At 51.5% G+C, this 26,316-nt stretch overlaps 1 long non-coding RNA gene across 1 annotated transcript; it reads left to right on the top strand.

Moving 5' to 3' along the window:
* Window positions 1-1,081: 1,081 nt before the first annotated feature.
* Window positions 1,082-21,244, top strand: LOC129214174 (uncharacterized). Its single transcript, XR_008579624.1, has 3 exons — window positions 1,082-2,145; window positions 17,164-17,387; window positions 19,849-21,244. It is a non-coding gene; the product is annotated as an uncharacterized LOC129214174 (long non-coding RNA).
* Window positions 21,245-26,316: the final 5,072 nt, after the last annotated feature.

Below are 26,316 nucleotides of genomic sequence, written 5' to 3'. Positions count from 1 at the left end.
TTCACCCAACGCCGCAGCTCCTGGGATCACCCCAGCCTCACAACCCATCTAGGGCTGCCCCTACACCTGCATCGACACGGCCAGACTCTGCTGGGCAGCAGTTTAACCCATGGGTGGTGTCTACAAAACTCCCTCCTATTTTCCAGCTGCGTTTCCCAGTCCATTGGCAGCAGGGCAGGTGGGTGCGATGCAGCAAGAATCGGGTTGCTGGTCTCTCCCCGTCTCAGCTTTGGGGTTCCTGGGTCCATCTTGGCTCCCTAAGAGCAGCTCCTTAAGGAGCATTCAGGGTACAGGGTGGAGAAACTGATTTTTCCCTTTTGTGAGGGGAGAAAAGTAAATCCTCAGTGCTGGTGTGAAATGAAAAAATGGCATAGAAAAGGAGTCGTCTGGATTACAAGGAGAGAAATACCAATTATATTAAAATGGGGGTAAAATCAGGAAGGCTTTATCAGGGCCATTCACTGACAAAACTTGCAGCTACAGGCTGTGTATGAAAAGGCTCAGATTTGAATCCACAGAAACATTTTGGTTATAATAATCCTGCAGTATTCAGGCAAAACTCCTCTGGGGTCCAGTGGGAGCCTTGCTCGGGGCCTGGAGGATTTACCTTATCGGTCTTTTGAAAATGTTAAAGAGTTTAAAACCACTGGCTGACTTACCCCGAGGAAAAGGATGTGCAGCGGCAATGCCGATGCCTGCGTGTCACGGCGAGAGCTAGCACGCTGCGTCCCCGCAGAGGCACTGGGATCTTCTCTTCGTCCTGTCCCATTCACCGTATAGCAAGAGGAAAGGGATGAAAGCAAGTACCTCTAATGTTTCTCTCTCCACACTGTCAGCTTTTTTTTTTTTTCCCCTCTCCTTCCTTCTTTATTTCCTTTGCGCTTGGCTGGGCTGTAAAGTTCTTTTTGTTCCTGGCTGCCCTCTGCCCTCGGTGCTCAGCGAGGGCGTGAAATGGCCAGCACAGGGTCACCGGAGGAGCTTTCCTGGGATGCACCGCGCTTTGTTAGCGGTGGCCCTGCCACGTGTCCCCCCCCCGAAGGCTGCGGTGCTTGCTGCGAGCTGCACGGGCACTGATGTCACCCGGGACATGAAGCTTTTCTACAGCACTGGGTACCGAAATGTCCCCACGTGACTGCATTCTGCTAAGGAGACACTGAGCCGTACCGGCACCTTGAGGTCTCCAGCACATTGCAATGGGATTCAGGCACCTGGGGACTTTTAAATACCTTTTAGTGCTGCAAAACATGGTCACTGCCCCTGTCCCCGGTCGGTGTGAGACGGCAGGCTTTGCTTCTGTGCCGCTCCGTGCCAGGGCTGTTTGCCCCACGGGCTGCCGCAGTGCAGAGCTGCCCCGTGCCCCGGGTTGTGGTGGGGGATGCACCCCGGGCACCGCGCCGGCAGGAGAATGGAGACTTTAAAGATCATGTTCATTAACCTATTTCTGTTTTCTTGCTGCTGGAGTTATTTTTAGGCCCCATCTCTTTCCTGCATGACCTGAGTTTTACCACTCGAGGCAATTGGATTGATGAAAACCCTTCTGCAAGGTTGTTGAAACCCAAAATTAAGTGGTGTGAGGAGAACTGTTGAAAAGCAGCAATCTCTGATTTTCAAGATCTCCACTTTCCAGTATGTGATGGGGAGAAGGGCTGGGCCAGCGTGCCATGACCCTGTGGGTGCGTGGGCTGTGCTGGCTCCTCACTGAAGCACATCTGGAGAAAAAACTGGAGAAAAAAGGGCAACCTGATGTAGAAAGAGGAGCTCAAGCGAGGAGCTGTTGGGGACTTGTTGGAAAATCAGCAATGAGATGTACACACCAAGCAGCTCAAAACACTGGGGCAGGACCAGACGCCACGAAGGATGTTCTTGCTGCCACGTGTGCCAGCAGCTTCAAGGGAAGGATGGCGGAAAAATGGTGACGGTTGATAAGAGGGTGATTCTTCATGTGCTCAGACAACACTCGGACTATGTTCTGAAGGATAAACCTCCGTAACCCATACCACACTTTTTCTCTTGTGCTTCAGGTGGCTGTGGCTCTTCTCACCATTGCTCTGAACGTCTGACCAGCTCGAGCCCTGCACCACCGAAACCTCAGGGACAATTTGCAGCAGCGTCTTCCAGAGGTTAATGATACGTTACGGGAAAGTGGTCAGTTTTAAAGTCCCCACTGTGTGATTTCACTCTGTTTCCTCTTCTAGTTGTGCTGCTGCAAAAAACTAGGCACCGGCTGCTCGTTGCAACAGTGTCTGGCTTTCACCTGATTATTAACTTTTTTCTTTTTTTTTTTTTTTCTATTTTGAGCTTCTTTTCACTTCCTGGTAATTGGTGCTGGGTTGCTGGGGGGAAACCATCTGCGTGACTGGGGAGATTTAAAGAGTCGGTAACAGAAGGGATGTTATCAGAGTCTGGTACTTTAGAAGACTATGGTAATCCAAAGCTGATTATAGCTGGGCTGGTGCAACGGGAAATTCAGGATATATTGGACACTGACACTTTCCAGCAGCATCAAGCAGCGTGGGGCCATCTGTGTGTGTCGGGGGCCGGGAGGGCTCTCCTCCGTGTTTGCACAGAGGGGAACAAATAGTGACCCTTTCCCTTTGGCATCACGGCGGCTGGTCTCCTTTGCGAAAGGAGGTGGGGGAAAAAAGGGGGTGGAGAAAGAAAAGAGGAGGTGGAAAGGACGGTACCCGCTCACGGGGCTGGTGGTGGGTACGTGGCTGTAAGGGTGAACGTGCCCGTAGCCAGCACTCGTGTTCCCCTGCCGTGACAAAGTCCCCGTCCGGGGCTGCTCCCCGTGGGTGCAGGTCAGTCCTGCACAGCCTTCCTGAGCGGGCAGATTTATTCCCCTGGGCTTGGCTGCGCTTTTGTGTTGCCCCTGATGAGTAATGCAGGCTGTGCAAATCAAGCACATAAATTCTAGGCGTCAGAGGGAGCGATGATGTATCCCTGCCTGGGCAGAGAGGCGTCTCTCACTTCCATTGTGCTTTATTAACAAATACTGGGGATTTGATCACCTTCGGTCCCATAAATAAATGCCACGGGGAGTTGCATCGGTGCTGTCCTTGGAAGAGGGTTTTGGGTCAGCCCTGAGGTCACTGGGCAGGAGGGGGCTGTGACTGTGGGACGCTTTTTGCTTGTGGGGCAGCCATTCGCACAGGAAAGCAAAGCCCCGTGCTCGACCCCATGCCGTGGTCTGACCACGTGAAGATGCTGCGGTCCAGTTTGACCATGGCAAACAGGACGAGCTGAGTGCGGAGATGGGTAACTGTTCCCGTGGGCGCCCATGGGGTGCTTTCCTCCAGGGCCAGGGTGCTTTCCTCCAGGGCAGGAGGCTTTCTCAATGCTCTGTGCTGGCTGCTGCGCCTGCACGGGGAAGAAAGTGCAACATGTGAGCCTTCGCAGGGGGTTACAAGCTCTGCAAATTGCGATGGGGCTCCTTCCCTTTACGCTGCGAGGGAACGGCCCTGTGCCGAGGGGGGGCTGCAGCAGAGGACAGCTAATCGGTGCTGCTGGTGCTTTTATGAGCAGAAAAAGGGCTTGCAGGTTGGACGTGCTGCCCCGGGTTACTGCCACGACGAGGGGGCTGTATCGTGGGAAAGGCAGTGATGGGGCTGGCGTGTAGCGTGGGACGTAAAAGAGCAAAGATCCCTGAGCCACTCCTATCCCAGCCTGTGCTTATCTAGCTGTTTTTTGGGGTGTTTATTGTAGCTCTGCTCAGCTCCCACTCAAGCACCCGTGTGATGGGGTGTCCCCCCACCTCGGTGCTGGCTGTGGCACCGGGCTTTGGTGGCACCATGGGATCGTGTCCGAGGCTGCGCTCAGGCTGCCCCGGATCGAACGGTGCTATCGATTGCCGCTTTGATTCCCGCTGCTTTATTTACTTGCTCAGTAATAATTTGCTTAATAAAACCCTGCTATGGTGATTACTGAGTCCCCAAACCTTTTGATTTCCAATGGCATTCCCAGCCTCAAAATCACCAGAGTTTCTGCGTTTCCCTTGAGGGACGGCCTAGGGTTTATATTGCGTGATTTGGGGTTATATGGGCTGATCCATTGCTGCTTCATCGATAGGTACCAGTAGATGAAGCTAGTGGATGCAATTTTGTCGTGGGATGTTTGGGTTGTTGGAAGAGCTCGGTGGCATTGGTGTGTGCGAGGAGACACACTCCGTCCTGGGAAACCTTCGCCTGCAAACCCCGGGGGAGAAAAGCAGCAGCAATCCCCAGCAGCCCTAATACCCAAAATGAGAGCACGGGCGTAAAAATTCAGCAAAAAAGGTGATGCCCTCATGTGGGCGCGAGTCTTACCAGCCCGCTGCTCGTGCAAACACCGTTTGATTTATGCAGCAATGTTCCACGGTGAGGAAGGCATCATCCTTCTCGTTGGTCCAGCACCCAGCACAGCAGGGCCCTGGTGTGGGCAAGCGGGCAACAGAAGTATGAACTAATATTAGCAAAAGGAAGCAAAAGTGGAGCTTGCCAGATGCAGCCACGCTGGGGGTTGTCAGGAAATGACAACGCTGCATACAAGTTCTGTGTAAGATTAGAAAGTGTTTGGAAATTGTCCCCCTGAGTCTTTAACCAGGAATGGACGGTATGCAAATATAGTTAGTTAATCATTGCAAAATAGGACAGGGTTTCCAGGGATAGAAGGCAATTCTGTTCTTTCATTATGCAGGCTCCTCACTCTTAAATATGTTGAAGAGAAATTCATAGTTTTTTGAAAAAAGAAGTGAACAAAAGTGAACGGAAAGGTTTCTACAGTGGAGATGGTTTCGCAGGACCTCGCTGCTCCCAGTGGGATGGGGACAGGGACCGTGGGACCGTACCGGGGGCTCCTTTGGGCTTGATGATGGCACAGGGTTTGGTCCCAGCTGTGGAGCTGCTGTCACCCTTCCCGGCTGCAGCTGGGTTGGCTGTGAGCTTTGTCCTGACCCTACCTACAGACCAGCTGTAAGCCCCAGGGGTGGCTGCAGCCATCTCGGGGGGCATCGCTGGGCTGGGGGAGCCAGTTTGGTCCCATGAGTAGATCTGTCACACTGAAATAAGGGCACCAGCCGTAAAGGTGCGAGGGCACGAGGCAGGAGCAGACAGTGCCCGTGGGGCAGGGTGGTATGGGCAGATACACCCCCAGCCTGGACCCCACCGATGGGAAAGATGTGATATTTGCTCATCTCTCCTTTTCTCATTTGATATTTTTCATGAACTTTCCATCAGTGAAAAAATAATGTTCCTGTTTAGCTGTTACAGTCTAATTTGGGATGAAAACGGAACGCTGAAATATTCCTCTGGCCCGAGGCGGTGTTTAGCCAGCTCTATTAATACAGCTGCATGCATATTAATAGCCAGGCTGCCTGCGAGCGGGGAGCGTGTTCGGCTACGCCTTGGTCCCGCTCTCGGAGGTGCAGGGCCACAGCCGCCCGCGCTGCCATGATGCCGGGATGACCGCGGGTGCTGCCTGCTCCCCAGGGCTGCCGGGCTGCAGCGTGGCTCCCTGCCTGTGTGCCCCACGGGGCAGCGGCCAGCGGGGCCGGTGGCTCTGCATCACTGGGGCAGCGTCCCCTCTCGGGTCTCCCTCCCCGACACGCTGGGGCCACACGGCCTCCGGGCACGGGGTGAACCCTGGGCAGTGGGTGCTTTGGGTGCTTTCGGCTGGTTTGGGTGCTTTCGGCTGGTTTGCTGCCTCTAGATGGCACTGACCCAACGCGCACAGTTCGGGAGGAGGACAGCTTCTGAATTATATATTTTCCCTCCCTTGGGTTATTTTTGTTTTGGAATCCTGTAATAATGGATGTTCAGTTTTGGCAGCAAGGTGCTGATTACAGAAATAATCGATGCCATTGAGAGAAAAGAGCCTGCTCACGCCAGGCTCTCCCCCGCTCTCCATCTGCGGGAGCCGGGGCTTGGTGGGCGCCCGTCCCCTGGGTGTGAGCTGAGTGGGGACACCAGGACAGGAGGGTGCTGGCCTGTGGGCTGGGGGAAACACTGTCCTGGACGCCCTCTTCCTTCCCCATGTCCTTGTTGTGCCGATGTGAAATCCCTGGCACGGGAAGGCGGTAGCACAGCGTGCACCCGGGCAGGGTCCTTGGCTTTGAGAGGCATCCCCTGTTCTGCTCTCGGTTATCCCTAGTAACAGCTTTGTTCTCTGAATCCCATTTTCTGCTTATTTCCACATCGCCTGAGTCAGGCAGCAAGAATCTGCCTTAAACCCTGGAGCAACGTGAGATCTGTGGAGCTCAGGGATGCACCACGGACCAAAGACATGAGGAGAGGGAAAATTCCCGTTCCTGCTTGGCCTGCTGTGAAGGATAAAATGCTCCGGCTTGGGTGGGAAGGGGGATTGCAAATGATGCCTGGTTCCTGCACATCCCCGTCCCATCCCGTCCCTGCAGCATCCATGCCCCCAGCACCCTCCTCCTTCCCTGCGGGGAGCAGGATGCGCTTTTCCCGCCATGGGGTTAGATGCTGGGGAAGACTATTGTAGAAAGAGACCCAGATCTATGGGGTGCCACAGGAATTTCAACAGCTGACGGCTATCAGAAAGGAGGGTCGTGGCTGCAAAGCTGGAGCCCAGCAGGGTTGGCCAGGGCCCCTCCGTGGAGCAGGAGGGTCTCAGCCCCTCGATGCCTCCCTCCAGGCAGGGGGAATTACTTATCTGATGGAAGATAAAGCCCCCAAGGTCACCCAGGCTGAAAGGCTGCTTTTGCTGCCTCCTAGGAAATAATCAGAACATTTTTGACAGTGTTTTGCCTGACCTTGTGGATAATAAAGTGTGGAGAGGGAGTGCAGGGATGGGGCTGCTCAGGGCCAGCGCGTTGCAATGGAGCATCTGGGATCCCGTGGGGGTAAGGAAGGGTTAATGGCCTGTCCCACAATATTCGTTTGCAGGTATTTGAAGACCGGTGTGACTGCCTACTATACTTGCTGGGCAGCTTGAAGGAGGGTATTTTATATATATTTGTCTGCATATGAGTATATACTTGTTCATATTTCTCAATATTCTGCCATAAGCTGCCTAAAGGACAGTGTGGCATTATTTAAGCTTTATTTAAAGGACAAGTCAGGAGAGATTTCTGGGAAATTGGGGCTATTCCCCATGCAGCGAGGGAGGGGAATACTTAATTCCCTGCTTTCCAGCACAAATTAGCAAGTACGTGTTGCCTGAGCAGGAGGGAATACAGTTTGGTTGGGAAACTCGTATAATGCAGGAGGCAGCTCTTCTCCCAGGGACTGCCGTCCTCGCCGTCCTGATTTCTCGGAGGCGGATGTGTCACTGTGTCGGGTCTCTCTCCGGGATGTGCCCCAAAGCAGCTTCCCCAACACACCGGGGAAAAAGCAAATTAAACCTGTGGCCGTGCTCGCGGTTGGTGTTGTGTCGGGAGGACTCCCCAGCGTGAGCAGCAGCAGTGGGTGCTTAAAAATCAGTAGAGGAGGCTTAAAAACTACATGTGGCTTCCCTTCACTTGGAAATGGGTTGCTACCAAACCCATGGGTGTCCCGAAGGGGAAGACCTGTGAAAGTTATATGGAAGAGTCCTTGTTTTTTAACCCCATCCCTTGTACTTTGGGAAGGTCTGATTCTCAACTCCTAGATTTGGCCTTATTGCTTCCAGCAAGAAAGAAATGGACGTTTTCAAGATGAGTTTTTGGGAAGGGTCATAACATCATTGAGAGTGAGGTGGATGTTTGGTTTGGATGAGGGCCCATAGATTGTCTAGGGGAGAAGCGCATCTACTGGGAACTACGAATGTGGGTAAAACATTCGCACTATCTTCTATTTGCAGAGTTACCAATGCTTCCAGAAATGCTGCTTTTAGGACTTGCAGTATGCCTTTAACTCTTCCTTCAGCAGATGTTTCTGGTTTTTATTCTTATTTGCTAAATAGTTGGCATGCTCGGGAAGCTCAAAGGAAAGGGGTGGGCTTGCAGCATCTCCTGTTGCAGGCATACGGAGCTCAGGTCCCTGTTCTGGTCCTGGTAAGACCTCGTTTGCTCTCCCGACTTCCAGCTCTGATTTTTTTTCAAGGCTTTTCTCCTTCCTGGAGAAAAACACATGGACGTGAGGTTTCAGGAGTAAAAGCCCTCGGGTTTTTTTTTTTTCCTTGCCCCCTCAAACGGTGAGTGTCCTCTGGGTGGTCCCACCACTCCCCTGACATGACGGCAGCTGCTCAGTTACTTGCAGGACAGGGTATGAGAAGTGCCCTTAAAGATTGGTCGGAAGCAACCAGGGGTCTGTGGTTAGCTCATAATTCTGCACAACCAAGGGCTCCGCAGAACAGCAGAAGTAGGGGGGGTCGCCAACCTGCCCAAATATCGGGCAGTTTTCGGGGCAGGATGGCAATGGCAGAGCTTTGCATTCCTACACATCCACTGGGGAGGAGGGAGCAAGGTCTGGTGCCCTGGACTCACGCAGAGAAAACAAATCCTTCAGCCGGAGAGAGATAAAGATGAGGAAAATCAATTCAGAGCATTTATAATGAATAGTAAATAAGCAAACATGGGCTAGCTGTCTACACAGGTATATAGCTTCATCAAGAGATGCCGGTGACATCCTGATAATGACTTGCATTTAATAACAGGATTTAACGTCCCCATAAAGGGAGCAGGCAGTCATCTGTTGTCAGAACCGCAAGACAGAGTTTTCTTGCATTACACTTCCACAAATTGTTTGTGAAATAAGGGCAGGCGGTGGCGGAGCGTGATGCCATCCCTTCCCGCTTCCCGGCTGGAGCAGGACCCACCGCCGCAGATGTGCGGACGCCAAGCAGCGGCTTTGCCTGGCTGCAGTGGGTGTCGGGGGACCCCCGTCCCCGTCTGACCCGTCGTGGGGAGTTGCTGTGCCCCACAAGCAGTGTGCTGGCTGGTGTGGCGGGGGCTGTGGCTCCGTGGCAGGGTCTGGCTGTGGAGCAGAGCCTCTCTGGGGCCGGACTCTGCATCCTCAGGGTCATGGTGCTGCTCTCGGACCCGTTCCCAGGCTGTCCAGCCAAAAACCCCCAGCGTGGCCAAAGCTGGCGCTGGCTCCGGGCTTAGCTCATCAGTGCAGGCCATCCGCCGTAATTCCAGACTTTCCCACCCCGTTACATCCCCGCCGCACCCTGGGATGCTATCGCAGGCGGCTCCGCTTCCCTGGAAACTCTGCGTGCTCTGGATGTGCAGACATCCTCTGGGAGCCCGGCGGCGGAGGGGCTGTGCGGGGGGCGGGGGGGCAGCAGCTCTCCCCCCCACTCCCTGATTTCCCGCTCAGCAGCCGGCGGGCTCCCGGGGCGGCGGGGAGGAGAGCCGCACGCCAGGCGAGTGCGCGCTGCAAGGCCGTTCGCAGTCTGTATCAAAGGGGTCTGTTGATAGCGTGGTAACCACAGGGGTGAAACTTGATTAGCTGGGGTTGTGATCAATAATTAATGATGGTTATTTATTATTTGTTAAGTGCCAACACTGCGTTCGCTTCCAAATCCCCCAATGGATATATAGCCTTGTTCGGTGTCCCTGAGTTGCATTTTTATACTGCTCATAGGTCACAAAAGATTTCTCAGAAATAATATTTTAGAAAAGGGTAATCCTTTGTAAAGAAAGAACAGAAACATCCCACCGCTGTAAAATTTGCTGTAACCAGGGAGAAAAATTCTCTTCTTTTTCCTAGGGGTTTGATTACAGGACAGCTCTCAGCCAGCTCAGGATGGCATAGTCTGCGGGTCAGAAGTCGGTACAGGACTAGCGTCGGGTCATTTCCGCAGCCCCTCTGCTTCACGTGAAGCTGGAGCTGTGCTGAGTGCATCAGAGCAAAGAGAAGCGAGATGTAATGCAGCCGGATTTTACAATATTTGAATGATTTAGTTGGCTGGGTCATGGGCAGAACGTGCCGATTGTGGTACCTCTGAAGTCGTGTCAATGCCTGAGGGCTGCGATCCATCCCGGGGCAAAGTGCAGGAAGGTCCTTGGCTTCCCTTCGGCTGCGCAGAGGGATGCTGGCACTCGCGGTCCCCGGTGCTTGCCGTGGGTGTGGGCAGGGGGAGAGGTGCCACCAAGGTGGTTGTGGCTCCCAGAAGAGAGGGGTCCGTGCCTGGAGTGTGACTCTGAACGATGGCAAGGGATTAAACAAGAAGAGAGGGCAACATGATGGGATGGAGAGACCGGTTGGTGGTGACAGCAGGACAAAAATATTTGAACATTCAGGAATTGAAGTAGATACACTCATTTGGAGCCCTGTCTGAAAACCGGCTTCCTCTGGGCACCCTGCACTGGTGGGAACAGCTAACGGTGGGCAGGGAGGGAGCTGCGGTCTGTCTGCCCACCTCTGCCCTCGCCAAGCAGCGTGCTGCTCCCCGTGCCGCTCACGGGGACGACCTCCCCCGTGCTCAGCACCATCACCTCCCTCCTCGAGCGTCAGGTGAAAGCAACGCTGCTTTATTTTAAAGGGGAAAGAAACACAACCAGGGTTTGAGAAGAGCCCGCCAGTAGTTATTTGAGTCTTTACAGCCCCTTCCCAGAGGTCCCTCGGCTGCCCTGGGACACGACAACTCGCTCTTAGCAGGAGGGACAGGGACGCGCCTGTGGGGACTGGGGACCTGAGGCTGGGGGACCTTGCCATGGGGACCTTGCCACCTCTGCTGCTTGAGCATACTCACTCGCGGTTTATTTTAATGAACTTAGCAGCTTTTTAAAGTTAATTATATTTCTCGCTGTATTGCTCCAGGAGGTTAGAGACCCTCTTCTAATTTCTGACCTAGATGTAACTCCAGCTGAACCCTCCCGGTGAGGAAAGCCTTGTCCCCCCTGACACCCACGGGAGCTCCCTGCGTGATCTGCAGGGCAGGGGGTCTCCCCGCAGAGCCCGTCCGCACTCGCTGCAGTGAGTATACGCACACACGTGTATATATGTGTGTGTGTATATGTATGGGTTACCAGGGTTAAAACCTGCTGCCGAGGCTGCTCTCCCCGGAGCACTGTCCAGGCTCGCTGCCGCCGTCCCCTCGCAGCAGCCCGTCTGCTCTGTGGCTGCCTCATAAATCCCTCCCGTTCCTAATGCCCCCATTAATTCTGCCGTGCTTTGGCTCGCATCCTTTCACTCTGGCTTCACGGTGCTGGCTTAAACTGGCAAGCGCACGAGTACAGGCAGTGCCTGATGGATGTAACCACGCGGCTTCAGAACAAATGTGCGTTGGGTGTCAGCGTTATTTGTTGCTGTCTGATGGCAACAAATCAAATTTTTAAGCAAACTCTAGATACTATACAGCCCTATTGTTATCTTGCTGGTCCTGGTGACTTGGACAAATCACTTAAGCCTTGTGCTTGTGGTTTGTATTTATTTTTTTTTCCGGAAACCTTTGTTACCATCCTATCCCAGCCTTGTGTCACACGTGGTGGCAGAGTTAATCTCCTCTTGCTATAGAGAGAGAAGTTGGGATGCACAGACCATTATTTTTTATGGAAACATTCTCTACTTAATCCCTGTTTTGATGCAACAAGAAAGGGAATGAAGGGTTAATGAACCCTCCCGGGAGAGATTAGTCTGGAATTTTTAAGGCTTCTTTAGTCCCACAACATTTATTAAAGACTTATTTTTTTTGTTTTATTGTTGTAATGCTCCATTCAAAGAAATCCCTCCTAGAGAATTCTTTCAATTTGGTCTCCAGCACAGAAATAAACAGGCTTATCTGAGATCTTTTAATATCATATTCAGGGCTTTTAATAAATATGAGTTTCATCAGTGCCTTTTTTTTTCTTTTTTCTTTTTTTTTTTTTAACTGGCGAGATAATTTAATATTAACACATCACACCTTATCACCCAATAACACTTAGTCCCTGTAATCTTATGACAGGCTAATTTCTGTAGCAACATCCCCTGTGTCAAATCTGCTCCATTCCATTACTGCCCTGGCTGCTCATGCAGCCTGGGTTGGTAATGAATATTCTGGCTTCTAAGCTTTTATCTAAGGATTATGAAATGAATTTGGAGTTTAGCTTGAGGGAGTTACAGCTTCATTTTGCCTAGCAGAGTTTGCTCATATCGTTGGAATAAATCGTAGGGGGTTTTTATGCTAAAAATGTAAGATGAAGAACCAAAAATATATATGTGCAAAATCCCCAGGATGGGCTGGGGTGTTACACACAGGATTTGAGAAAAAGGGTTAATTGAAAAGAGAGACGGGGAGAAGCCGGTGCCTGGCTCCCGGGGCAGAGCCGCAGCGGTGTGCCTCTCGCAGCTCGCACTGTCTCTCCCGTGGGCAGCGTTGGTAGGTGTTAGCTGGTGGTTTGGCCTGGGGGAAGGAGAGGGTCGGTCCTCGCTCTTCTAGGTGGGGTGTCTGCCACGGTGGTGGGGACCCCGTGAGCCCCGTCCCTGCTGCATGGCGGGTCAGTGCCTCTTCCCTCCTGTCTTTCTCGACTGCGACGCTAACAGCTTTCACTTAATTTAATGTGTGCAGCTCAGAAGGCTGAAGATGAGGTGAGCTCATTTGGCATAATTATCGGATGTGTCAGGAATGTGAAATCTGAGGCAGTGTAACTGTCCTGGAGCCATCACACCTCCGACAGCCTGTCGGCTGTTGATGCTGCAAGGATGGGAAATGCACCTGCTTCCTCAAGCAGAAAATAGACTGTTAAAAAAAAAATTGGTGAAGGCTAATCTGCTATCGTGTTTTTTATGTTTAGCATATGCTTCCCATCCCTGCTGCGCTGCCCCTTCCCCGCATCCCCCCCCTCGGCTCTCGCGAGCCCCTCGGAGCAGTGCCGGGGTGGGCGATGCCACCCAGGGCAGGACACGGCGATGGCAGGGTGCGAAACGGGGACGCGCTGGAAAGGGAACTCTCTCCCACGTGTCCGGTTGAACGCAGCTCTGATCACACGCCTGTAGCGGAGGTGTGGGTGCTCTTGCTGATGTGCAAAACTCTTCCTGGGGTGGAAGAGAGGGTAAAGCAACGTGCTGCACATGGGCTGCGTGCTCAGGGCAGGGACTGGGGCATCCTCAGGTGTCCTCGTCCCCTCCTGCCTGTCAAGGGCAGTGGAGAGCTGGCTGTTCAGGGGAAACTCCAGCCACTATTCCATGGTGGTTGTACAAAGCAGCACGGGGCAGAAATGTGGCTATTGTGAGCAGAGGTGGGTGCCAGTTTATTCCTGTCTAATTTCTGCCTGGATTGCTCTGTTAGTCCTCACTTCGTCATTCGAAAATCCCATCCATCACCATCCTGACTCCCATCCTCTGAGTCAGTAAATCTCCCATCCCTGCTTCCCTGGCACGTGCTTTGGAGTGCACAGACACATCCTTAGTGCAGGCCCCGGGCAGGACAGGCTGAGCGGTGCCATTTCAAAGCTTTGGAGCAGACTTTTCCAAGCTGGCAGATGCACTTTTCCTCTTTTTCCCATGCAGACGATAAGTGCACCCTTGTGGCACATCCCCATCCAGGTGCTCCTAGCCGAGGGCACCCATGCTCTCGCACCGGCTGGCGCACGTGGGTACCCGTGTGTGCCAGCTGGTGTGCAAACCCCGGCACCGACGGGTTCCTCTTTGCCCACGTGCCTGTGAGCCCACAGCTGCCTGGGGGGGGCAAAGGGCTGAAAGGTCCCAAACGGTGCCCCGGAGCATCCGCTGGCTCCTGCGAGCACAAGGAGCTGCTCTGGGGAGGGACCGGTTCTCCGGCGGAGATGCTGCCAGTAAGGAAGTAAATAGATGGTACTGGGATGCCCATATCAGACAGCAGTGGGTTTTGGCTGGGGTGCTGTGCCTGCTCTGGTTTACACCTGAGAAGCAGGATGGAGTTACCTGGCTCCGTCCTGCCCATCCGCACTGCAGAGTGCCAAAACTCACCCGCTGCCACCTCTCCCTTCCTCAGTGAACACCGAATAATAAATTTGACAAAAAATAATTACCTTGCCGTAAATTGGGTATTAGCATATGAATTAGAGTTTAACGTATGAAAGGGCTTTTGATGCCGCATAAAATTAATATAGAAAATGACCGTAACAGAATAACAAATAACACTTTAAACGTCAGCTCCATAGAGCCCGGCCGACGGCACGATGGTGGCATGAGGATGCCTGAGCTGGGCTGGGAGGGGAGGCTGGGAGCGGGGGGCATCACCTCTGACCCCCTAGAGCAGGCTGGCCCCAGTATTCGGTGCTGCACCGTGCCCCCAGGCCTCGGGGCTGTCTCTGCCCTGTTATGCTGGGGCTGAGGCAATTCGTGCACGTGATCCCCCCCACCTCAGTTGCATTCTGGCACTTGCTTCCTATTTATCTGGGCAAGTTTATTTTTGGTCCATTGCTTTTGTCCAGGGTGATCGTTTTGTTACTGAGCTTTAAATATCCTGGCCAGGCTGGCTTTCAGCTGCATCGTTAATATATCCAGGACAGAAAGGATTTAAGACAGCTGTTGAGGAATGTTGTGATACTGTTAAAAACAATCTGTGGATATAAATTATTGGCAGGCAAAAAGTTTTCTAGGACAGAATTAAGCTGGTAAAGACAGGCCACTTATTTTCTGAAGGGGGGAGGGAAGAAAACCAAGCTCTTATTAAAATATGAAAGGTATGAACACGATTAAACGTGGTTTGGATAACAGCAGCTCATGGTGCTGAGCTGCCATGTGGGCTCTGTGCATGTTTTTAGATTGACCCAACTGCAAAAACCAAGGTATTGGCTTCCCTGAAGTTTAAAATCAACATGCTTTACCTCGTATTTGGATGAAGAGCACTCAGCTGACGAATAGCAGCGCACTGGAATGCCATAACGTGTTTGTATGTCGTCAGGCATGCACCCAATGCAGGTGGTCTTGGAAAATAGGAGTTGGAAAGCTTGAACATTTTTTTCCTGTCAAATAACTGGAAAAACCCCTGGTGGGTACGCAGCCCACCTCTGCAGCGAGCAGTGCGGGCGCTGGTATGCGGCAGCGTCTGTCAGCTGCTGTCGCGTTCCCTCCGGGCAGTTTTTCTTTGCAACAGGAACAGCGTCTACGTGTGTGGGGGGCACCATGGCTTGTGTGGTTTGTGCTGGAGAGCAGGAGGATCTCCAGCCAGCAGCCACGATATAGAGGTAGAAATCGGAGATACCGGTATTTTCCTGCACCTCTGGCAGAGGAACAGGGCTGGGTTTGTGCCCTGTGCGCGGAGCGGGTGGCCATGAGGCTGGACGTTGTGCTCGTGCTTTCATCCCGACTTTTGAACTGCCTGTGCAGCTCCTGTAGTTGCAGGCAAGCAGCACCGGCCTGGGCTTTGAGTCGTGCCTAAATATTGCGGGTAGCCCGCGGGTAGCGTGGGCAGAAAGACTTATGACTAAGCGTGCGGGAGAGACAAAGCTGGGGAGAGCTGCAGGGGTCTTGGAGAACAGGGCTAGGGTTCAAAACGATGGTGGGGGAGTTAGCTGCATCTGGGGATGCGTGGCTAGAGGATTTTCTCCCTTGACCACCGCTGTTTCCCAGAGCCAGCTGGTGTGCGGTAGATGCCATGTCCCTGGTTTCAGTGACAAATCTTTTAGGAGAGCATCATGCAGGCGGGGGTGCACAGCAGAGAGGAGTGCAGAGTCCCCCAAACCCAACCCTTTGCCTGCAGGACTTTGCTCCCTTGCTGTAATTCTGCAACATGTGATCGAGCTCTCCGCAATTCTTGTTTCTGTTCCAAATTCCCTGAGAGGCCCCCCAGACATTTACTATTTCCAGGGAAATCCCTGTGTTTTCTAATCCCTGCAAGGTTCTCCGCCGCGTTTTCACCTCCCTGGCAGTGTCTGTGGATGGCACTGCCCCGTTAGCAGCACTGCCCGCGGAGTCTCAGCAGATGTCTATCTCTTGCCAGCTCTGGGTGCTCTGTCTTTGCAATGTGCAAAGCCCTCCATGCTGGCCTGGGTCTGGTCCAGATCACAAGAAGTCCATGGCTTCATGGCTGTCCCCTTTCTTTCTGTTTGGTTTTTGGGGTTTTGGGGGGTTTTTTTTCTTTCTTTTTTTGTCTGTGAGCAGAGAACCTTTAGCTTGTACGTATGCCTAAGATAGTAATGTAATTATACCTTCCCAGCTGCTGTCTGTAAATGCTCTTGCCATGAGTGCCAATTACAATAAATGCAGATTATTGGGAACTTAAAGGACAAACAAATCACTTTTTGTCTAAATATCGGGCTGGGTGGTGGGGCCATTAAGGCGTTTTGCATTAGTGCTTGCATTTATGACCTGTATCAGTTCCTTTTAGCAGGGAAAGGACCTCGTTTCTGGAGCAGGCGGGCAGTCGTGGCACAGGGTTTTTGCTGGGCTGGCTTCTGCAGCCAAGGGGGATTGAGGGAGCTTTTTTCTGCCCTGACCAGCGAGCTTTCTTTGGATGGAGGAGCAGAGAGGGATGCCTGCTCTGACAGCTCAGCAAGCAACCACTAATCTAAAGAGCTTGCTCTAAATTCACGGCCAGGCAGAGCAAGCCAAATAGAGACAACCGCGCTCTGCCCTGAGGGTTAACTACCTGCTGCTGAAATACTAATTGCAGTGAATTGTGTCCATCAATTATAGCAAAGAGGGTTTGCTTCCTGTGAGGATGCAGGGGGAGGGCGAGGGAGGGAGAAGCCCCGATCCTCTCAAACGAGGTTTCTGCTAATCAGCGGAGAGATGGGAGGGTTCTGGAGATGGGTAATGAGTGGGACGTGAGCATCCCTCGCCAGCCCGTAACTAACACAGCCTCAGTCATCCACAGCACCCCTTTGCCTTGGGTGTTCGTGCTCTGGTTCATACTCACGGGTCCCTGGTTGGCCCCTGGCTGCCTGCTGTTGGGAAGGGCTGCGGTGTCCATGGCCATCACAGGTTGATGTCCTAGGGTTTTCTGTAACCGCCTTGGCCAGGTTGCCTGTGGTCACCATGGAAATCACCATTGTTTGGGTCCCTCGGGGCCTTTTTCAGGGTCTGGATTTCCAGTGAGACCCCATGTCCTGCTGGCGCTGTGGTGGGATCATCCAACAGGCTGGGTTAAAACTTCCCTTTCCTTCCTTCAGGCAGCTATTTCAATTGCAATACTATGATACTACTAATAAAAAGAGGGATTTCACACTCTCACCAGATTTGGGAATCTATTGTTCAGGCTGTTTACCTCCCTTTTTGTTCTGAAGAATGATTAATTGTCTCCTTGGACAAGGTTGTCCTCTAAATTATACTAAATTGGTGGTAATTTATGTAATATTTCTCACTTCATACAGTAGCGATTTGCTATTTACAGATCCTCCTGCCAAAGACTGCTTTCGGTGACGCTCAGCTCTGCAGCAGTCCTGGAGGGACCAGAGCAACCCCAGAGCCATGGCTCTGCACCCCGAGGTGGCTGGGTTCCCAGGACCTGACCTCCGCTGTCTCCTTGTTGCTCCCCAGTGTGTTCAGCTCCCCGGCAGGTCTGGGGGAGCTTCTGCTTCTGGCATCTCCAGTTTATTTGCAAGGAAGAAGGAGCAGGTATCTGTTACAACTTAGCTTCTTTTTCCTACGTGCCTGCCCTATTTTCCTAAGTTCCTAAGTTGCCCATAGTGGAGTTACCAAAGCACTGTGTAAGGGCTGTGTGAAGCGTCGCATCTCTGTCATACCTCTTGGTACCAGTTGGTTTAAACACTGCAGCAATGAATTTTTTCAGACTTTTTAACTGACCTCCTGCTTGACTTCATGGATGTGTTGGGTGAAAGATAAAGAAAAAGATAAAAAAAAAGATAACTAAAATTTTGTCCAGAGAAGGGCAACAAAGTGGTGAAGGGTCTGGAGCACAACTCTGATGAGGAGCGGCTGAGGGAACTGGGGTTGTTTAGCCTGCAGAAGAGGAGGCTGAGGGGAGACCTGATTGCTCTCTGCAACTACCTGAAAGGAGGTTGTAGCCAGGTGGGGATTGGTCTCTTCTCCCAAGTAACAAGTGATAGGACGAGAGGAAATGGCCTCAAATTGTGCCAGGGGAGGTTTAAATTGGGTATCAGGAAAAAATTCTTCACCGACAGGGTTGTCAAGCATTGGAACAGGCTGCCCAGGGAAGTGGTGGAGTCACCATCCCTGGAGGTATTTAAAAGCTGTGGTGCTTGGGGACATGGTTTAGTGGTGGACTTGGTGGTGTTAAGTTAATGGTTGGACTTGATGATCTTGAAGGTCTTTTCCAACCTAAACAATGCTATGACTCTATTCTATGACTTTATAAAGCGACACCTAGAAGTCTCTAGCCCAGTCTCCTGCTCGAAGAAGGACTGTCACCACCACTAGATCTGGTCAGATGTGGCTCTGTGTGGCCACGTCCTGGAAAACTCCAAGCGTGGAGACTTCACCACTGCTGGTGACCTATCCCAGAGCTACACCAGTCTCCCAGGGGACCTTTTTTCCCTGTTATCTAGGCCAACATTATTGTATATATATCAATATTTACAGTTTGCCACTACAGTGAAGAATCATCTTTGAAACCGCCCTTTGGATAGCTGTAGGCAGCTTCAAGAGCAAGAAGACCCATGCATGGCACATCTGTGCAGGAAGGAGAGCCCAGGAATTGGGAACCCTCCAGCACCCTCGGGTGAGAGTGCAGCCAGCGCTGTGCCGGGGGATGAGGTCTCTCCCCCTTGCCACCCCAGCAGGTTTCTGTCTCTTGGGAATGAGAGGCAGAGCCTTGGCGTAGTGCGTGCCTTCAGCACTGACCCGTGCCTTTTCCCTACTCGCCTTTTTCTTTTTTCAGCTCTTGGCTGAAGCTTCAGGTTATTATTGTAAATTTATCCCAGTTGTATGTCTTCCCTCTGAAAACAAAAGAAGCCATTCTTTTATTTTTCACCTTCTCAGACTTTTTTTTTTTAATAAGTTTTAGTTCCATCTTGTTAAAAGATAACTGAAATTTTAAATGTCCTTGTTGAGTCTGTTCAGTTTGGGGGTGACTGTCTTTTTGATATTATAATGCCAGCATTATTTTTTTTTTTACTTTGAGTTTTCCTTTTTCTTGCCTGTAAGTGAAGCTGGATATTCTGGTACGGAAGAATTCAGAATGTAATTTTTCTTGATGAGCCACAGGGGCATCTCTCTAGGCAAAAATCTTTCCATTTGGGAAGAAGGGAGTGGTGCAGGTGACCTAGAGAAAAATACTAGGGCAACAACCAAATTTTTCCATAGATAAATATGCCCCAGTCCTGCTCACTCTTGTAGTTCTGATCTTAAACCTGGGATTCACAGAGCATCACACTCATCTGATATAACCCTTCGCAGTGTGAAGAAGGAGCGTTGGCTGTGTTGCTGACAGCCTCCCTAGCAGAGGCCAGTAGCATTTTGGCATGTGTTTTTACAGAAACGCCTACATAAAGCCCCCAAGGGCTTAAGTTAGGCTTAGAGCAGAAGGAAAAGGATATTTGCTGCCTTTTTTTAGTTTTGATGTTTGGCCAAATGTTCCCTGTGGAGGATATAGGGTGTTCTCTCTCCTTCGCTGCTTTGCCATTAAGGGTTTTGTCTTCAGTTCAGGCTTACTCATCTAAAAGAACAGGGTAAGTATTTTTGACCAAATGCAGGCGTTAGATTAAACCAATGTTGCAATTAAAAGAAAAATACTTATCCTCTGCAAAAATTCTCAATACTCTGCAATCGTGTGTCTTGTGAATGCATTGCAGAACCTTGTGTTCACGGGACACAAATAAGCATATGAACCGTCTGACTTGGTCCATGCGGGAGTTTCCCAGAAACTTCTTCATCCAATGGCAGAGGGGTTGTTTTCTCTTCTTTGGCAGAGGGTTTGTCTGTGTTTCATGGTCCTGCCTGGGCTGGGCAGGGACTCACGGATGAGTGGTGGAGTCGTGCTGACCGTGTTAGGCATGCAGGTGTGGTTGGGTGGCAAAGAGATAGAATTAGCTGGAGTTTTAGGGTAATTCCAAAACTTTAGGGGTTTCCATTTACTATCTCTTGTTCTCTTTTTAAGTTATAGGTCACCTGCAAGACCTAAGGTGAGGCAAGCACCAATGTACCAGGGTTCTGGAGCTGCTGTGTAACAACACAACCTGTTCCTAAACACACCCTTGCCCTGCCCCATGCCATCAAACCATACCACGTTCTCCTCTCCAGGCCACTAGCTAATTATTGCCCCTTGTTAAACACATGGAAATGTTAAACACGTGGAAGGAGCTTTGCCATGAGCCTTTGGACATTGAGGGGCGGGTATTGGGTCTCCACGTGCTGTAGGCACTCATCTCTGATGAGGAGGTATTGGTGAAGTGGGGGGGCCTCGCTCCTGCAGATGCAGCCACCCTCCGCCCCTGCCAAAGGCAATCTCCAGCTTAGACTCCAGGATGAAGCTGCTCTGCTATATTTTTCTTTTTTTCCCCTTGTCATTGGAGGCATTTCTGCATTTGGGGAGTGTCATGGGCCTTCCGGCTTTGTCACTTCAAAGCCTGTCGCCCTTAATGGCATTTCTCTCCAGCCCGTTCCCGCCTGCCTCTCCCATCACGGTGTGTCCCCCCCTCCCCACACCCGCCGCCTTAATTCTTCATGGACAAAAGCTGACTTTAGCACAAGTCTCCTTTGATCAAAGGGAACCTTATCCAGTCCCAGAGACAAGCACATCCCTGGGAGATGGCAGAAATTAGGTCAGCTCCGTGGTGCTCGGTGTCTGGTGGACAGGGCTGCCCCCCACCTCCCCTGCCAGCACCGGGCTGCCAGCCACCCTCCTCCCGCCTTCGGGCAGCCCCCGGGCAAGGCTCTGCTTGGAGGCACCCCGGGACCCCAGCCCTCCTGGCAGGGTGAGCAGCCTGTTCTCGACCCCTCAGCCTCCCCTTGCTGCCTCCTGCATCCTCCAGGGATGGAGCCCAGCTGGCAGCTTTGCCCCTTCTGTCTATCTCAGAGCGAACCGTCTTCATTCAGGGTGATGTGACCTCTGCAACGCTGTCAGGATGGGGTTCGTCAGGCTGGCGGCAAAGATCACGCTGGGCTGGAGGAGGCTTGTTAAAAACTGAACTAATCCCCTTGCCACTCCTGCCAGCAGAGCCCAGCTATGCCACTGTAACGCAGTCATCTACGTGATGGGACCAAACCTCACTGGGAATGGGATGCAAAATGCACCGCTCCTGGGACAGGAGTCACCTTGCATCTTTGAGGTGACTTTGCTTTTTTGGGTGCCCAGCAAGCCAGCGGGGAGCGCGGGAGGGAAAGGAGGGACCTGCGGCTCAGCTTGATGGACAGGATCGCACCACGGCCCCGCAGCAGCATTCGGCTCAGCCCCCTGACCTTTCCTGCAGCTCATTAACAACAAACGCTGAAACGAAGGAGGGCAGAGCCATTATAGAGCAATTTATATGTAAATGCCTAAAGTACCAAATAAAAGCAAGCCCACCGGCATTCATTAGAAAAAAAAACATTACTGAATTTTCTTGTATGTGTCTGTGTTTGGTTCTTTTTTTTTTTTCATCTTGGCAAGACAAAGCACAGTGTCAAACTACCAGTTTGGCTTCTTGATTCTCCAGCTGCATCCTTGCTGCACCCAAGCACAGGTTAGGGCCAGGTTTTCCCCTGCCCAGGTGAGGTGGGGAGCGAGACAGGGAGGCTCCGGCCTCTGAGGCCGCCAGTGACCCCTGGAGAGGGACATCCCACCTCCACTGCCCACCTGGGACACCAAGACAAGCCCTCAGTGAGGGGCTTTGCTGTCCCCACACCACCACTGGAGCCCAAGGTGTTCCCCATAGCCTATGCCATGGCGCGCAGAGCTCGCTTCCCCTCGGATAAACGATCCAAAAACTTCAGCCTGGAGGGATTTCCAACCAAAGTGAGTTTACCTTTAAGTAAAATCTGAATTTTTCTCTGCTGTGAGGTTTTAGCTCTCAGCTGAAGGGCTGCTTCAGCCAGCAGCAATAGAAACAAGGTAAAACACATGTATAAACTCTTAATCAAACCGTTATCTATAATGGCCCCAAGTAGTACAGCTGGTGGCACTGCTGCTGGAAAGAGTGTGTTGGTGTCTGCATATTTGAGGAACACGCTGACTTTCCTTTCCTAGTGCTGTATTGTCTCTTGTCAAGCTGAGCCCGCACACAGGTGAGTTTGGGGGTCCTGGGCCCCAGGTGAAGGCCTGGGGAGCGCCTTGCTTGTGTTGCAAGCCTGCATGCAGTTTGATTTGAGGCAGAAAAGCTCAGCAAAGACTATTTCTGCACTTGAACGCAAAGCGGAAGAGCTGCCCACAGTGAAAGTTACACCCCTAAGTAGGTCTTTTTGCACCAGTGGTCTGTCACAATCCCAGATCCTTCTCCCACCCCAGCATCCTTCCATCCTGGCTCCTTCGCAAAGCTGCCCGAGTCTGTGAAACCCCTCCCTGCTTCAGCTCCGCACCCATCGGCAGCAACCGTAGGTGGTTTTATGGGCATTTGATCCAGCAGCAGAGGCACGGGGAGGCTTTTTGGCTTCCCACTGCTGATCTGGAGCAGGCTGTTTGTGCAGCAGTGCTCGTGCACCTCCCAGCCATCCGCAGTGTGGTACCTGGGTTCGATGGTACCACCCACAGACGGCTGCCTGTGTGTTTGTGGGGTAACACCACCACTACCCCGTGGCTGGCTTTCTGGGTAAGCTTATGCAAATGAAGGTAAATACAAGATGTACCCCATTGACATAAAGATGGGATCGGTATCTTTGTCAGGTGAAGCTCAAACACATTTCTATGACGCCTCTCGACATACAGTGTCTGGAGATTTCCAAGACAGACTTTCAGCAGCTGTGCAAGGGAAAGCTATTCAAATGGGAGAGAGGGGAAAAAAAATGGAAAATAATCAATGTTACAACATCACTATCAAATATGTAGGAACCCATGTCTTGGAAGAGATGTGTTTGTTCTCTCTCAAACCATTATCGTTACATCAAACGCAAGAGCTCACTCTGGGATGCTTGTGCCCATGGCCAGGCATTGCACACCCAAGCAGGTGCAATGAGCAAATGTGTCCTTGGCCTTACCCCTTCCTCGCCTCCAAACAGCCAATTTACTTTTTTTTTTTTTTTTTAGCTTCTCTCAGAGTTAGAATTAATCCTCAGCCTCATGATGGGGCAAAGAAATATTAGCCCTTTCTTCTCTGCGTTAGTGAGGAGCTGAACAGTTGCCAGCTCCTGCAGAGGATGGGTTTGCAACGAGCACATCTTGCCACACTGGGGGTTTGTCTGCTGCAGCTGCACAGCCAGCCTCGGCGAAGCTTTTGGCTGTGTCTGCCGGCACGGTGGCGGCATCCAGCATCGCTGTCACAGCAAACCATCACCGCGGCTCCGGGGCTCAGGTTTTTGAGCCAGTGGAGGCAGGTGAGTGTGCTGAGAGCTACAGCGAAGCAGAACCACTGTCAGGAGCTTCAATTTGCTTACAGGTGACTCCATCTGCTGGGAAAAATCGAGAGGGGTAAGTTAAAAAAGGTTAAAAATTGCTGTCTGGGTGTGCTGGAGCAGGAACGGGGGCTGTTACGGCCCCTGCGTGAGCAGGATTCGGAGCAGCGCACAGACCTGGCATGTTAATGAGCAAAGTAAAGAGGAGCCACATCGACTGGCAGCTGCTGGCTGCCTGAAGGGACAGCAAACCTCACCCTGGTGCTCGTATCATGTGTGTTGCTGCTTCCCCATGTGCTTTGGTACCTCCACCCCGGAGCAGAGGAATGCCTGCCAGCTCCAGCAGGAATTGCCCTAGGTACTTGGCCATCTCTTTGTTTATCCAAAATGACTAGCTGGGTGAGCTGGGGCCGTAATCAGTAAGTTAATGATTGGAGTAATGGAGAAAAAGACCCAGCTGCCCAATTTCCCAGTGACTTGGGCAGCCTGTTCCTTCTGTGCCTGTGTTGTCCCGCAGAAATTAACTGTAAAAAAATCACAAAAGCTCAAAGACTCCGTCCCAGAGAGGGTGTTCAGGGCAAAAGACTAAAATAATATTACTTAATCATGTCATACAAGAAGTTGATAAAGAATAACACAACACAGATCTGACGTGGTGAATTAATATCTGAATGCCAGACTCCACTTTTATTATGTCCATAATATATCTCCACTGATGCAAGATAAATACGATAATAACATTTCATCTTAATCTCGAGGAGATAAAAATAATGCCTGTTGGCAAAATGCTGCTCCTGCTGTTTTTCCTGGCCGTGAGTCCATGAGAAGCATTGCCTGATCCCTGCCTGGCACACACTTTCTGGTCCTCTAACTCCCACTGAGCTCAACTAAAGCTAAGTTCACCCCAGCTGCATGGAGTATTGGTTTCAGCTGACTGCTCGCATCCTACTCCCTGCTCCCGCTGGCTCCGGAGGCATGCGGTGACTTGCTGCAGCATCATCCCCTCTGTCGTCCCTTGCTGCAGCATCATCCCCTCTGTCGTCCCTCCGTGCAGGAGGGCTGAACCCTGGCAGGACCCCAGGGGCCACCCAGGTCCCAGGAGGGAAGAGGCGAGGAGAAACCCCCAGGATATACTTTTCCCAGCTCATTTCCAGCCCATGGCAGAAGATCTGAAGCAGGTCTTGTCTCCTGCATGGTAACTCCTGGGGCACAACAATTAATCAGTCCCCAGCTGCTATCTACCTGGGAATTAGCTAATTTCCTGAGGATTAGCCTAATTGTCTAATTATTTGTTATATTGCCTCTCTTCCCATTCCTCATTCATTGTTTGATTGTTTTATTTGTAAAACATCTTTAGTCTCTTTTACTTGAGGACATTCGAGACTTATTTTGTTGATTTTTTTTTTTTTTTTTTTTTGCATGCATTTCTTTTCTGAAGAGTCCTTGCTGGCACAACCACTCCTCATCCTCCCTGGGAGCAAGGACTGGGAGGTTTGGCCCTTATGGGGTGTTCATCCCCCCCCACCACCTACATGAAAGGCCTCTAATCCGTTTTTGTTGTTGTGTTCGCCTTGCCTGAATGGCTTCTGAGACAATATTGCACTGCAAAAGGGATGTGTCTCTAGAGAAGCTGCTCTATGAGAACTCATTGACAGGAGTTTTAGGGTTAGGGCATAAATGTGATTTTCTCCTTCAGCGGGTGTTTAACTGAGTTTGTCCTTGCCTCTAAAGCATCCAGCTGCATTTGCAGAATCTGCTCCTGCCTCCGAGAAGTGGTTTTGTGTCAGCACCTTGGTATTTGTTCACAGGGCACAAATGGTCACACCACCACCCCCTCCCAAAAAAAAAAAAAAGCAAACAAGAAATGGAAATCACCCACAGAGCAGCCTTTTGTGACTGTGAAGGGATTTGTTTGGAAGCACAGGGATGGGTTCTCATTCCCCTATTCCAGCTGCCTTTGCAAAGGGACTTAGAGGCTCTTTTAAAGCAGCGGCCAAATTGCTGTGTCCTCTGCAGCACCCTCGTGCCCTGGGCTTACAGCTGGTGTAAGCTCCAAGCAGTTAGCTCCAGCTAGCTCTTACCAGCGGGCGTAAGCTCCAGCTGCTGCATCTTCGCCTGCAGTGATGTGCAGGGAGCTGGTCTAAATTTTGATTTGGGGCTGAAATGCCCCTGGTTGTGTCCAGAGTTAAAAATGAGTTAAAATAAGCCTGCCTTGGTGAAAAAGGAGTGCTTGCTCTTTCCTCTCTGGAGCTAGAGCTAGAAGCCAGTGTCGGTGGGGGGGGGGGGATGACAGTCTGGCAAAGCTGCCACCGTCACTCAGGCAGAGAGTGGCTGAATCACTGCAGATAATAATCCTCTATTGATTTTGCCTTGTTTTTACAATCATTTGAGAGTTTTCACTAAGCAGAACGAGAAAATCTTCTGATCCCCCAGAGGGTTCTCTTGTTCCTCTCGTTCTCTCAAGGAAATCACAACAACAAATAAACAAAAAAAAAAGCGGAAAAATTAAACTCATGAGTAAACCATAAATAATGGGGTAGAGCTGGCTGAGAGTGCTTTGATGTTCAAATGTATCAGTTACTTGTTTTGGTTCTTATACTTTTCCTGTACTCACTTTCCTAACTTTTCCTAGGAGGGATTTCAGTACCCGGCACGGCTCCTCGACAGCCCGTGAGCATTTCCAGCCCTGCATGGGGGAGTGTGAGCCAGGCTGAGCACACGTGGCTTTGGGTCGGAGGTTTTTGGGGACCTGCTTTGGGGGTCATTCCTCTGGGACAAGGCTGTCTGATAAGGTCTTAGCTATGTCTTGATGCGTTCCTCAAATACATGTGTGTGTGCGCGCGCGCTGGCTCGCTGTGCATCTCTGTGCTGGATTTGGGTGTCAGGATTGATGTAGGCTGGGGGTTGTGCCCATGCCACAGTTGTCTCTGGGGCTCCTTGTGGATTGGAGGTGACTCTGAAGAGTTTCCCATGGCATGGAAAAAGAGTGTGCATGTGTGTGTGTGTGCGTATGCACACGTGTGTGCACGTACACATCTTGTCCAAGTGCAGCGTTTGCAATAGAAGCCAATTCCAAGCGCTAGCAGTGCCGTTCTGCTGCTCA

Source organism: Grus americana, chromosome 17 (assembly GCF_028858705.1).
Source record: "Grus americana isolate bGruAme1 chromosome 17, bGruAme1.mat, whole genome shotgun sequence".
In the NCBI taxonomy this organism is placed as follows: Eukaryota; Metazoa; Chordata; class Aves; order Gruiformes; family Gruidae; genus Grus; species Grus americana.
This window is presented reverse-complemented; position numbering and strand designations above follow the sequence as displayed.